Genomic DNA, 14,651 nt, shown 5'->3' on the forward strand with positions numbered 1-14,651 from the left:
CTCCTCCCCCCATAGTCCCGTGCGTAATGGCACAGGCCACGACGCGCGATGCCGAGCTGCGTGTGAATGCGCCGCTGTCGCTCGCTCAGTCCCTCCCGACTGCGGCTCCCTCAGAGCTACGAGCGGAGCCACCCCCCCCCCCCCCCCACGTGGCGTCCCCCCCACGTCCCACACAGCCCGGTAGAATCAGCCATCTTCTCCCCCATCCCCACCTCCTTCTCGCCCCACCCCCCTCCTGCCTCTCATCCGCACACTCATTACCCCCCACGCACACACACCGGTCTCCGCTGCGTCGTCCGATCATCGGTGACAACCCTCTTCTCATTTCTCCCCGAGGAGAGAGGACTACATCGTGGTAGCAGCAGCAGCAGTATCATCTCTTCGGAGCGCTTCGTATTCACGAGGTGAGTAGACGCGTGAGACGTGGCTGGCTGGCTGGAGGTGAAATTACGCGCTGCTGCTGCTGCGTTACTGTGGCCCTTATGGGTTTATATATTTACACGTTCATTCATCGTCGTAATCGCCATCAGCAGCGGCCAAGATCGATCCACTGCTCGATGAAAGCCTCCCCGAGCCCGCCGCCATGATCTTCACGATCAATCCGGCGACTAACAGCAATCCACGCCAGCGCCACTTGCTCTGCAGCACGAGCCCCCCACCGCCGCGTTGGAGGGTCCCCTACGGCGCGCGTCTTCCCCCTGGCTGCTGCCCCGTGACTACCGTCGACCACGCGCTGGACTGAATGTCATAAGCGGCCCGTTAACTCGAGCAACATGCGCTGCTGCTGCTGCTGCGGGTCACAGAGGGGGTTAAAATATTGCTCTGCGATTTTGCAATGCACGTATCTGTTTATGTATTGACCGCGCTCTTAAATGCTGCTCAATAATAACTCTTCCGGGAAAGAAGGAGGAGAGATTATTGTTGTTGCTGTTGTTAAGCCCGGTGAGTTTCGGGTAGCCGTGCGCCTCTTTGTTGTATGCCACGGGGTGGAGTGAGTGCAGGAGGTGCTGCATTTGCCCCTCTCCATCTCGCTCAGTCAACGCATCGCCACCTGAGCCCGTGCCTCGTGACCTCCCGCACACTTCACTCGGGGTGCGCCTCAACCAAATAGGAAAGGTGGCCACCTAGCCCGGCACAAGCGCCGCGGTTGACCGTCGCCGTCGCTAACGTCGTGGTGAATGGCGGATAATCGTCGGTGTGAGTTTGTGTGGAGGGGTGGGTGGGGGAGCGGTGGTGCAGCGGTTAGCGCTACGCTGAGCTACGAACCCGGCGACCCGAAGTTCGATTCCCGATCAAGGCCAACACCGGTGACGATTATCTGAACCGGTCCTGGGCCTCCCCCTAGGTCGACTCGGACTCAAATGAATACCCGGTGCAGTGTGTAAAACATCGCCACCGGGGAGACAAAGGCGGCCGCGCGTGGTGCTGGCCACCCTCCCCCTCGTGTGCCGTGCCGGCCGTCATAGGTGCTCGCCAACAGCACTTGTCCCAACAGTCTGTTACAGGCTATACGGGGGATCTTTGTCTTTGTTGCTCCCCTCTGACTATGGGCCAACGAAGGGAGACGGTGCCACGTGTGTGCGTGTACTGCCCCCTTTACGAGTGCCACCCCCACCAACACCATAGATCGTAAGAAATGGAAACGGCTTGGGACCTGCTTTCATCCAGGAGTGGATTGAACGTGGCTGATGATGATATGGAACAGCCCATTATCAATCCGCGGCTCGGTGCGAGTCCTGGGAGTTTGGCCATACTTTACCGCGCTGGATCAGTGCTGGATGGAGCAGGCAGGCCAGCTACGTAACCCGCCCGGCATGCAGGGTGGTCGCTCATCCAAACACTCTCTCGGCTGCATCCCTGCTGCTCTTACGAGGAGACGTGAAGCACTAAGTGGTGGTTTGCTCACAGGCGTGAAAATAATGAAATCGTATGAATTCTATTAAATAGAGAAACTGGACCGCACTTAATATTCTCCACGTGAGTGTGGACGCGGAGGGGGGGGGGGGTGCGTGATGGTGGGGGCGGCGGTGAGTGATCATCTGCACGCAATGTAACCCGTTTTACCATCCCATTGTTTAAGCAATTGCAGAAATCACGAGGGCTGATGCAGATATCTGTTTATCGTGCGTGTGTGCGTGTGTGGACGCGGGGAGCGGTAGTGTAGCGCTTAGTGCGCTGCGCTACGAATCCGGCGACCCGAGTTCTATTCCCGGCTCACGGCCAACACCAGTGACGATTATTTGAACAGGTCCTGATCTTCCCCTTTGTCGACTCAGCCTCAAATGTGTCCCTGGTGCGGTGTGTGAAACATTGGCACTGGGGAGACAAAGGCGGCCGGGCGTGGCGCTGGCCACCCACTCCCTCGTGTGCCATGCCGGCCTTCATAGGTGCTCGCGAACAGCACTTTCCCCAACAGTCTGTTACATGCTACACGGGGGATCTTTGTCTTTTTTGCGTGTGTGTGGAGACGTCCTATCGTCTTCCGCCAAGTTGTAGACGTGCTTGACATGTCTAATCCTGGCGGGCGGACTGCGGGGCCCTGCAGCGGGAGACGCGGCACTGGGGGGGGGGGGGGAGGTTCACGGAGGAGCGTGGCCTCTGGACGGCGGCTAAAAGGACCGCGTGGCAGATGGCGACGCCTCGCCCGTGCAATCCAGCAGTGGATTGATGACGGCCGATGATATTAATCGGTGTTTTCTCACAGCCGCAATGCTCCAGAGGGCTGTCCGTGTGTGGTGTGCGACATCCATCTCGCCTGATTTTGGCCCTAACCGGTTCACATGATTATAGGACCAGAGGGTAACGTAATGTAGGAGTGCTATGGGTTGGCGTGCCTTGCAATGTCGTGGCAGACAATTCCTACTCCAGGGCATGCTGTCAGGGTTCGGGAAAAATATCGAGCGAGAAATGAAGCCCCGATGATGACGACGATTGTCAGGTGACGTTCTCCTGCTGCCACTGACAATCCAGCCACACGGTCACTCCACGCATTTATTGTTTCACCGACTGTGTCGTTTTCCTAGTCTGGTTCATTTTTTCAGCTCTGTGGGGGAGGGGGAGGTATGGGGGGGGGGCTTTGAGATGGGGAAATTGGGGGTGGGGGGCTGGGCTTGGCACATCCCGCACGAGAGGAATTCCATTGACATCACCAATCCAAGCCTCGCCCGGCACGTGCCCGCTGTCCAATCGCGTCAGACACCGTGTGAGCGCACGCGCCCCACCGATGCACGGCGCGGTAACGTGAGGGTCAAAGAGCACGGTGCATGGAGGGTGGTGGAGGGGGCATTGAAGACACGAAGAGCGGAGGGGGGGGCATGGGGGACATGGGGGGCATAGAAGGAAAGAGTAGCGCTGCAGGGGACGCACGCAATAAATAGTGAATGATGAAGACGATCATTATGAAGATAATGATGAGATCGACTTGGGGCGTACGTCATGGAGACAGAGAGGGATGGGGGGGGGGCACGTGGTACGAGTGACGCGTAAGGGGTGTTAGGGCACGTGGTGCGCGTGACGCGTGAGGGGTGTTGGGGCACGTGGTGCGCGTGACGCGTGAGGGGTGTTGGGGCACGTGGTGCGCGTGACGCGTGAGGGGTGTTGGGGCACGTGGTACGAGTGACGCGTGAGGGGTGTTGGGGCACGTGGTGCGCGTGACGCGTGAGGGGTGTTGGGGCACGTGGTGCGCGTGACGCGTGAGGGGTGTTGGGGCACGTGGTGCGAGTGACGCGTGTGGGGTGTTGGGACACGTGGTGCGAGTGACGTGTGAGGGGTGTTGGGGCACGTGGTGCGCGTGACGCGTGTGGGGTGTTGGGGCACGTGGTGCGAGTGACGCGTGCGGGGTGTTGGGGCACGTGGTGCGAGTGACGCGTGAGGGGTGTTGAGGCACGTGGTGCGAGTGACGCGTGGGGGGTGTTGGGGCACGTGGTGCGAGTGACGCGTGAGGGGTGTTGAGGCACGTGGTGCGAGTGACGCGTGAGGGGTGTTGGGGCACGTGGTGCGAGTGACGCGTGAGGGGTGTTGGGGCACGTGGTGCGAGTGACGCGTGAGGGGTGTTGGGGCACGTGGTGCGCGTGACGCGTGAGGGGTGTTGGGGCACGTGGTGCGCGTGACGCGTGAGGGGTGTTGGGGCACGTGGTGCGAGTGACGCGTGTGGGGTGTTGGGACACGTGGTGCGAGTGACGTGTGAGGGGTGTTGGGGCACGTGGTGCGCGTGACGCGTGTGGGGTGTTGGGGCACGTGGTGCGAGTGACGCGTGCGGGGTGTTGGGGCACGTGGTGCGAGTGACGCGTGGGGGGTGTTGGGGCACGTGGTGCGAGTGACGCGTGAGGGGTGTTGAGGCACGTGGTGCGAGTGACGCGTAAGGGGTGTTGAGACGCGTGAGGGGTGTTGGGGCACGTGGTGCGAGTGACGCGTGGGGGGTGTTGGGGCACGTGGTGCGAGTGACGCGTGAGGGGTGTTGAGGCACGTGGTGCGAGTGACGCGTGCGGGGTGTTGGGGCACGTGGTGCGCGTGACGCGTGAGGGGTGTTGGGGCACGTGGTGCGCGTGACGCGTGAGGGGTGTTGGGGCACGTGGTGCGAGTGACGCGTGTGGGGTGTTGGGACACGTGGTGCGAGTGACGTGTGAGGGGTGTTGGGGCACGTGGTGCGCGTGACGCGTGAGGGGTGTTGGGGCACGTGGTGCGAGTGACGCGTGTGGGGTGTTGGGACACGTGGTGCGAGTGACGTGTGAGGGGTGTTGGGGCACGTGGTGCGAGTGACGTGTGAGGGGTGTTGGGGCACGTGGTGCGAGTGACGCGTGCGGGGTGTTGGGGCACGTGGTGCGAGTGACGCCTGAGGGGTGTTGGGGCACGTGGTGCGAGTGACGCGTGAGGGGTGTTGAGGCACGTGGTGCGAGTGACGTGTGAGGGGTGTTGGGGCACGTGGTGCGAGTGACGTGTGAGGGGTGTTGGGGCACGTGGTGCGAGTGACGTGTGAGGGGTGTTGGGGCACGTGGTGCGAGTGACGCGTGGGGGGTGTTGGGGCACGTGGTGCGAGTGACGCGTGAGGGGTGTTGAGGCACGTGGTGCGAGTGACGCGTGAGGGGTGTTGTGACGCGTGAGGAGTGTTGGGGCACGTGGGGCGAGTGACGCGTGAGGGGTGTTGAGGCACGTGGTGCGAGTGACGCGTGAGGGGTGTTGGGGCACGTGGTGCGAGTGACGCGTGAGGGGTGTTGAGGCACGTGGTGCGAGTGACGCGTGCGGAGTGTTGGGGCACGTGGTGCGAGTGACGCGTGAGGGGTGTTGGGGCACGTGGTGCGAGTGACGCGTGAGGGGTGTTGGGGCACGTGGTGCGCGTGACGCATGAGGGGTGTTGGGGCACGTGGTGCGAGTGACGCGTGGGGGGTGTTGGGGCACGTGGTGCGCGTGACGCGTGGGGGGTGTTGGGGCACGTGGTGCGAGTGACGCGTGGGGGGTGTTGGGGCACGTGGTGCGCGTGACGCGTGGGGGGTGTTGGGGCACGTGGTGCGCGTGACGCGTGGGGGGTGTTGGGGCACGTGGTGCGAGTGACGCGTGGGGGGTGTTGGGGCACGTGGTGCGAGGGAGGCAACTTCCTTGCCCCCAGCAGTCCGCGCTGTCGACTCTACTCTTCTCTCCCCTCTGGCTATAGCTGCCACTGTTTATTTATACAAAATATAAAATAGAAATCTGAAATGAACATTCCCAAACGTTTCCGTGCGGCGCCGTGTGTGAGGTGTGGTCACGTCTGGACTCCACTCTCTACACCCACGTTGCATCGCGTTTGTCAGCTGTGTGACGCGGCATCGCTTCGTAAATTAATCTTCACGAACCCATATCGATCATTATTAAGCTCACAATCATAATCATCATCAGCTGTGAACAATCCACTGCTGGACGAAGGCATCCCCAGGGTCGCTGTCACCTTTCACGACCCTGCAATTGAAGAATCCACCTTCGCACCTGAACGCCGGCTGACTCCATCGCTCCATCTCCTCGATGCACGTGCTCACGATGCGCGTAAGTTTTCATCATCGACGCTGTTTTATTCATACGTGTTGAATGGATTCACGTGACCACACCAGCAACTAGAGGCTGCTACTTTTGACCGCTGCGTTAAACATCGTGATTGATTCTTGATTGATTCTCGAATAGAGACCCCCCGAATCGTGACGATTCATTAAATTGCTATGGAAAGAAGCCTCGCAACACACGCGCAATCGACGCGGCGGCCGTCTTATACATTGGCATTGCGTTTTTTTTTGCAGAGCAGTGCAACACACGCGTTGTGCCAACCGAATACTAATCCTGCGTTACACGGAACGTCGCAGAGAGCGCACTGCCAGTTGAGGAGCTCTTCTCACGCAATGCAAAAAAATTGTTTCCAGCCCATGCAATACACGATAATGCGCAGTTGCGCGCGTTGACATTTATCACAAATTACTTCGCCGCACCGAAACAAAGCCTGCACGACGGCTGACGGGGTGACGGCGAGGCGGGGTGCACCCCGCGGGCAGTGAGCGCCGAGCGAGACATCGAGGGGAGGAACGCACGCACGAGACTATGGGACGTATGTTGTTGTATGTTGAACTTCTTTCGCGCCGTACGTAGCCAACCGTGCTAATCGGGGGTGGTGTGGGTGGGGGTGGGTGGGGGTGGGGGAACAAACTAAACACAATAAGCAGTTAAATCTTGACTTGAAGCCTTCGTGACCGCAGGAATTCATATTCTATGGGTCTTTCGGTAAAGTCACGTAAATAGAAAAATAATAATAAAAATAACGACGTTTCGATCGCAACACAAGCAATCGTCCTCAGGTGAGAGAGACGAGTGTTTGTGTTGCGATCGAAACGTCGTTGGTTGTTGCCTAATGGGAACTGGGAAAATTAGTAGATTATTTCGTCGATTAATTGACCAAAAAATCCCATCAACTGCTTTTAATGTTGCTGATCACTCTGGAAGGACCCGCTAACAAAAAATGGAAGCCACCCCTACATCATCCCTTCCGAAGGCAGGAAACCCCGACAAGCCACGCCCACCGTGACGTGGCCGGCGATGTCAATGACACGCACCAGGCCCTGACTGCACTCCCGATGGGTTAGCACTACAACGTGTGCAGGAACTCATCCGTGTTGACTCTCCAACGTTCACTCTCTTTCCCCGCGCCTCTGATTAGCATGGTTGGCTACGTACGGTGCGAAAGACGATCAACATGCGTACATAGATGTCCCTGAGATCGTATGATTTGCCTTCTTCTAAGTCTTCCGAGGTCAAGGCTCTGTTCCTGGGGTGATCGAGTTTTACCATCGTGCAACTTCCAGACTATGAAACTTTTTGCCTTTGGTAATAATGCAATCGGAGTCGTTAGAGCTATGTCAGTCCCATCTTGAAAATTCACCTCTTTAAATTGGCCTTTACCCCCCCCCCCCACTTCCTGCCTAGTCCTGGCCGTTTACACCCTGCAGATTCTCTTTACGTTCTGCCTTCCATACACGGCGGTGGCGCATTGGGACCTACGAATACAATGCGGCTTACAAAATGTCAATTATCATGACATCCTATCCAGCAGCAGACGTGGAAAGGGCAGATGTATATTTTTATTGCAACTTTTGTATGTTCATGGCATCCAAATTAGCCGAACGATGGCACCGATAACCAGTGGAGTCATCGATGACTCGCGTAATCGGATCGTGCATCTCCGCACAGCATCGGTGCCCCTGGGTTCTGTCACGTCTCCATGATTTTTTTTTTGCAAACCACCACCTCGGATCACCACCCCTCGGATTGCCGGCCCTGGATCGCCGGCAGGCTCTGGGTTCACTGGCCCCGCAGGCAAGTATTGGTGCCGGGGTTATCGGTGCATACATCAATGGAAACATCTGGCCCGTGTTGCGATATCACTCAATGCTAATGAAGACCTTGCTCGTATTCATTCGGTGGAGCCAATCGGGCTAATTGCCCTGCTGCGGCCAGCAGCCAGCCGCGGGCAAGCAGACGGATAAACGATGATTGATTTTTGGTGGCCGCGTGGGTGCGCGTGCCGCACGTGGGGCCATGATGAACGATTGACAGCTTGGCATTTGCATGAGAATGCAGATCACTGTGGGGCTAGGAGGCATATTGCTTTCCCTGACGAGCCCCTTGCATGGCACGCGGTGCCGTGCTCTCGCCTCCCCCACGGCTCCCGCTGCTTGGCAGATAAACTGAGCCTCTTATCTTGCGCTACCAAATTTCGGTGTTTCGGCGCTTTCGAAATGACGCGCGAGCGATGAGTCACGAGGATAAAAGGCTGCGTTTCTTATTTCCGCAGTCGTCGGTGTGTTCGTCGTTATCATAATCGTCGCCATCCGTGTAATTCTAATCCCAGCTATTATGTCCGTCGGGGGGTGGGGGGGGGGGATGGGGGTGGGGTGCGTCATATAATCCCGAAGATGTGTATTCTTTTGTTAATCCGTGTATTCAGAATCACCTTCCAGCCAGGCATCTCTTCCTTCCTTTGCAAAAGCTGCGCGTTCACGATCCGTCGTGCGGAGGACGGCTCCCAATAGCGATACCGCCCCACACCGATTATAGAACGAACTTTCATTTTTTCAAACTGACCCACGGAGTTTTGGGGGGGGGGGGTGCGGGAGTGGGGTGGTGGGGTGGTGGGGTGGGGGTTCTTTACCTTCGGGAGGAATAGAAAGTGATGCGGCAACCTTGCGTTGACCTTTATCCCTCGGGCGATGGCTTTACAGAATCTGAATATTTATTTGTACTGCAGGAGGAATCCGAAGAGCTATGAAGCTCTTTTTCACAGATGTCCAGTAGGGGCACGGGGTAAGAACGTCACAACAACAAACAGCACGAAAACACGCCAGGAGTGCAAAGTACAAGAAAGGTCAACAAATCACCCAAAACACAAACAAATACAACACTAAACCATCCCCATCCTACCAAAACAGGCAAAGCTCACTGAGGTAGTAACTTATCTTTCAGAAGCGACCTGGCCACAAATGATAGCTCAACAAAGTGGGCCATCATTTGGACATGCACAACACCGAAATCATCTAAATCATCTCAATGCATGTTCCTAAAGGTGGAGGGAACAATCCACGCGACCACAGGGAGAACACGCAAACTTCAAATATACAGCAGCCGACAGGTCGGGATCGAGCCCCCGACCTCCTGCATACCAGGCGAGGACGGCAACGTCCGCGTTGCCGTGGCGCGTATTAAACAAAGCTGCACCAGATTACAGAGGGGCTGCGCGGCCGCTGTTGTGTTTGGCGGTGGGAAGCAGCTGTTTGAGCCATCGCCTCTGCGCCCTCCCATTCTGAAACGAGTAAATCGCACCCGGGTAATGCGCGCTGGGGTGAGAAGAGACAGATTAAAGCTGTTGTCAAGGCGACTGAAGCCCACGTAAAAGTGCGCGCGTGTGTTCGTGTGTGTCTCTCTTGCGTGTTAAAAAAAAACATGAAAAAATGTCTATGGGACCTTTTTTTTGCCGGCATCAAAATTATTTTTAAAAATTAGAATTGGCTTGAGCATATCTGGCAATAAAACAGGTGTCAAGATGTTCAAACGCCATCGATGTAACTACTCAACCCGAGCTCGTAATACTTTGATGATTGCATTACCTTTGTAGCGTTCGCCTTTTGGCGTTCTCTGCTATAATTAACACTGCTGAGACGAGAGCATACAGAAGCCTGTCTTTGGCGTAGGCCAGTCAACTTCAAAGACAATGCAAATATTAATTATCAGAGCAAGTTTGTTTACATGTTTCTTTTTGCCAAACGTATGTGTAGTTAGTGCAGACTTTATTCCTTGCAATTGGTAACTATTTGGTGTTTGAACATCTTAACAGCTCCTGTTTCATTACCAGAACAGGTAAAACCGATTCTTTTTTTAAAATCCTTTATATTAAGTTTACTTGCTTGCTTGCGCGCTTACGACCGTGCAAATCTTTCGGTCGTTTTTTAACCCACTCCCCGTGATCCAATCGAGTTGACATTTTGCACACAGACTCGTTGTGCGTGACAATTTATTTTCGTGAAAAAATTTTTCGAAAATTTTACACTTTTTAGGAAAAAATAAATTATATTTAATTACCAATTGCTTAATGGTGGCAGGCAATCATCTGACCCATAGGTGGCAGCCATCTCAAGCCAGAGGACGAGAGGACTCTAGCCGCCACGCATATAAAGGATTCATAGTAAAAAACTTAGTTTTTACGGGTTAATTTTTCGTACTTTGCTACTGGAAAAAAGAGGTCTCATGATATGATGTGGGCAGTTTTGACGTTTGTGTTATGTCGAGGGCCGCGCTCCAGTGGCCGAACTTAAAGGCCACCAGGGAGCCTGTCTTTATTTTTCCAATCAATAAAAAAAGGCCAGCCCATCCAGATTACAGGTGAATGTATTTGTTGGCCTTGCGAGAGAAACCCGACCCTTGTCATCATAGCCCACCCCGTGCTTTTCGACCGGCATTTTGCTGCGCGCTCGAAATTTCCGAGGAAGTGTGCGCTGCTTCGTTCGAAAAACCAAACCCAGCAGGGCAAATTTGGCACGTGATTGTTGTGAGCGACCTCTGAGCAGAGGCGGGCCATCAGTGCCAGCAAGGCCTTCTCTGCTGGCCTAGAGATTGTCAGAATCTGAAAATTGTGTTTTGAAACTTAATATACATTTTCATTTATGCTAATATGTATTTTACAAAGTTCGTTCCCATCAGTCTATTAACGTAATTTCATTGCTACTCTCTCCCTCAGTTGTGCTGCTTCCAGTGCAGCTCATAAATTAGAGCTTTTATCCAATTAGATTTTCCATCTGTGCTGTCTCTGCCTCTCCTGGTGAAAAATCTACCCTGAGGCTATCAGCATCTCGAGTGAATCCCCTCTGCTGTTGAAGCAAATGGGGACGATGTTGTTGATTGTCATCTTATTTAACCAATCAGATGTCGAGTTTGCCATGTTGGGCGTATTCTTTGACACGCTGGAGCCTGGGAGCTGGCCTAGCCGCCTACGTCAGCATTTCTCGTGTGGCGTGATCCAAGGGCCAGTTAGCTAACTAAAGTAAAACTAGCTAGCACGTAACGTAGCATCATCTAAGATTTATCTTCTTGGTTCTTTCGGTAAAGTCACGTAGAAGGGAAATAATAAAATAATAAAAATAAAACATAATAAAATAATTCTCACGACGTTTCGGCCACAACGCAAGCAGCCGTCCTCAGGTGAAAACCAGGTCCGTCGAGGCGACAGAGTCTGAATGAAGCAGCTGCTTCATTCACGGACCTGGTTTTCACCTGAGGACGGCTGCTTGCGTTGTGGCCGAAACGTCGTGAGAATTATTTTATTATGTTTTATTTTTATTATTTTATTACTTCCCTTCTACGTGACTTTACCGAAAGAACCAAGAAGATGAATCCCTGCAGTCACGAAAGCTTTAAATCGAAATCTAAGATTTATTTAAACGTTCTTTCGTGACGTTTAGATTTTTAGATGTAGTGCTTGAGATTGTTTTTTCTCTCTCTGTGGGGAAGCGTGTTGAATCCTGATTGTGTTATTTGTGTTTTACGGCAGTTTTGCTTGCTTTGGTGGTCGTATGAGTAAATGTGGCTGGTTGTTGTGAGTTTGTTCTTGTTTCTTTGGTAATGACATTGATTTGGGCTATGCGATGTCTATTTGTGATGCAGCATCCTGTCATACTGCGTAATAGTGGTACATCCTTGATGGTTTCAGTCACCATGTATTCACGTCTCTGCAACTAGTGTATTGTAATTCTCATAGGTGTTGAGCCTCGTGCTAAATCACTTTATTCCATTCGATAAAGGTTACTGTCACTGTGAATATGGGGTGGTTGTGTCGAATGACAATAGCCTATAGCCCTAGTGTCACGGTGAGGTTATTCGAAGGCGGTTTAATTGCAGCAGCATAGCACTGAAGGCCGAGGCGTAAAATACACGGCCCGCCGCTGTTTCTGAGCACACATACTACTAATAACGATCTGATTTCGATTTAAAGCTTTCGTGACTGCAGGGATTCATATTCTTGGTTCTTTCGGTAAAGTCACGTAGAAGGGAAATAATGAAATAATAAGAATTAAACAATACAATTCTCACGACGTTTCGATTACAACACAAGCAATCATCATCAGGTGTGAATTTTCATCAGATGATGATTTATGTGTTGCAATCGAAACGTTGTGAGAATTTTATTGTTTTATTTTCATTATTTTATTATTACCCTTCTATGTGACTTTACCGAAAGAACCAAGAATAACCATCTGATTGTTTAACACGTCGGTTTCCGCGACCAATATTATTCATAATAAGATTTTTTTGGGGGTTAGATCGCGCGAGTATAAATGTGTTGTAACTCTCCACCATCCGACACCAGAAACAGGTGCGTGTCTTCACTATTCTGGCAAATAGCCCCATGATGCTGGATGTGATTACACTATCAGCGAAATGGCGTATTAAAATTGTAAGTGGTGTGGATTTACTCTCTAACGGTGGGCTGAAGGAGTAACTAATTAGCGCAATTTGTTTTACGTGACAACCCTTACTGGCTGTGTCGGGTGGTAGAGGGTGACGACACATTCATACTCACGCGATCTCACCCAAAACAAGCTTTATTACGAACGATCTGATTGTGCGACCCCTGAGTCAGTTGCGATGGTCGTCGAAACTCCCACAGAGCCGGAGCTCATTAATCCCAGAGAGATCGATGGATAAATTGAGCGCTCGATCTAAATTTGAACTCGCAGGTCTTGCCCTATAACTTTAACACCATCCGGCTAGTTAGGCTGTTGGGCCAAGGACTGTTAGCGGGCAGCTTTGATAGGTCGGCACTGCGCGTAAGGAGGTGGGGGTGTGGTCAGACTCCACACCCTTTGTCTCCAGAGTGCCAATGTCCACACGCCGCACCGGGCACTAATGTAAGGCTTAGCTAATACAGGGAGACCCAAGGCCCGTTTCGGAGAACCGTCTCTGACGTGAGCCCTGGCGGTGGGGGTAGTGCAACGAGCTGACCGCTACGCTAACCCACTGCGCCGCTCTGAAACGCACGGCAATGCAGCACGATATACACCGATATCCCCGTGCAGTCAATAAAAAAAAACTGCAGCTTGATGCGAAGTGACCTCACGTGCACAGCGCCGAGGCAATCACCGCGATGGCAACGTCTATGCTGTCAAACGTAATTAGACGTCCGACGCAGGGAGCTGTGCCGGCCACGGGATTGCCTCCAGCGCCGTGTGCTCTCGCACTGCACCCCCACCCCGCACGCGATTGTTTACATCGGCCCTGGGCCCGCCGTTGATTTCACCGCCGTTGATTCCACCGCCGTTGATTCCACCGCCGTTGATTCCACCGCCGTTGATTTCACCGCCGTTGATTCCACCGCCGTTGATTCCACCGCCGTTGATTTCACCGCCGTTGATTTCACCGCCGTTGATTCCACCGCCGTTGATTCCACCGCCGTTGATTCCACCGCCGTTGATTTCACCGCCGTTGATTTCACCGCCGTTGATTCCACCGCCGTTGATTTCACCGCCGTTGATTCCACCGCCGTTGATTCCACCGCCGTTGATTCCACCGCCGTTGATTCCACCGCCGTTGATTTTACCGCCGTTGATTCCACCGCCGTTGATTCCACCGCCGTTGATTTCACCGCCGTTGATTCCACCGCCGTTGATTCCACCGCCGTTGATTCCACCGCCGTTGATTTCACCGCCGTTGATTTCACCGCCGTTGATTCCACCGCCGTTGATTCCACCGCCGTTGATTTCACCGCCGTTGATTTCACCGCCGTTGATTTCACCGCCGTTGATTTCACCGCCGTTGATTCCACCGCCGTTGATTTCACCGCCGTTGATTCCACCGCCGTTGATTTCACCGCCGTTGATTTCACCGCCGTTGATTCCACCGCCGTTGATTTCACCGCCGTTGATTTCACCGCCGTTGATTCCACCGCCGTTGATTTCACCGCCGTTGATTTCACCGCCGTTGATTTCACCGCCGTGTCCGAGTGGCGTCTTGGCGACGACTCAACGTGTGCGCCGCGACCCTCGGGACCCCCCCCCCTCACCGACCCACCCCCCGCGCTTGGCCGCAGGGTCGGTCGTCGGCGAGACGGCGGTGCCAAAGAGGGAAGGTAAACGAAGGGAAAGTCCCCCTCTGCTTGGCGGCGGCGAGGAGTGAGCCGCGGTCGGTTCGGCCGGTGGAATTTACGCTCGCCACGGGGGAAAAAAAAACCCAAAATAGTATTAACACTGGTCAACAAAAAAAAAATTCTGGCCTGGACTTTTGCAGCTGTTTTAGACTCATTTCAGGGTGCTGATTCCAAATCTGATCTCAGATTTGCTCTATCACATCTCATGTTTATGCTATCGGCATACCCAATTTTCATTGATTTTACGCGAAATTAACTCTGTCACTTATGATTGCAAGTTGTTGCGAGTCAGTGACTGCTTTTGTGTTAAAATATGGTGCTGTATTTTTAGGATAGTGTGTTTATAATATAATTTAATGTAGATATTCACATTTATTTAACATTTTTCTTCTGAAGTTTTTATTGAAAATGCAATAATTGATATCTCAAAAACCCGATGTGATAGACAAAAACTGTATGCCAGATTTGGAATCAGTACCCCAAAATTACCTTAAACCCGTTGGAATAC

General features: G+C 53.5%; 1 protein-coding gene across 1 annotated transcript in view; it reads left to right on the plus strand.

The window, feature by feature from the left end:
- Nucleotides 1-250: 250 nt before the first annotated feature.
- Nucleotides 251-14,651, plus strand: part of LOC133354208 (synaptic vesicle glycoprotein 2C-like) — a 45,857-nt gene continuing 31,456 nt past the window's right edge. The window contains exon 1 of the mRNA XM_061570867.1: nt 251-404. The gene's annotated coding sequence lies outside the window, so the exon portion shown is untranslated. The remainder of the gene's footprint in view (nt 405-14,651) is intronic.

Source organism: Lethenteron reissneri, chromosome 46 (assembly GCF_015708825.2).
Source record: "Lethenteron reissneri isolate LAM-NWPU_2019-01 chromosome 46, ASM1570882v1, whole genome shotgun sequence".
Classification (NCBI taxonomy): domain Eukaryota; kingdom Metazoa; phylum Chordata; class Hyperoartia; order Petromyzontiformes; family Petromyzontidae; genus Lethenteron; species Lethenteron reissneri.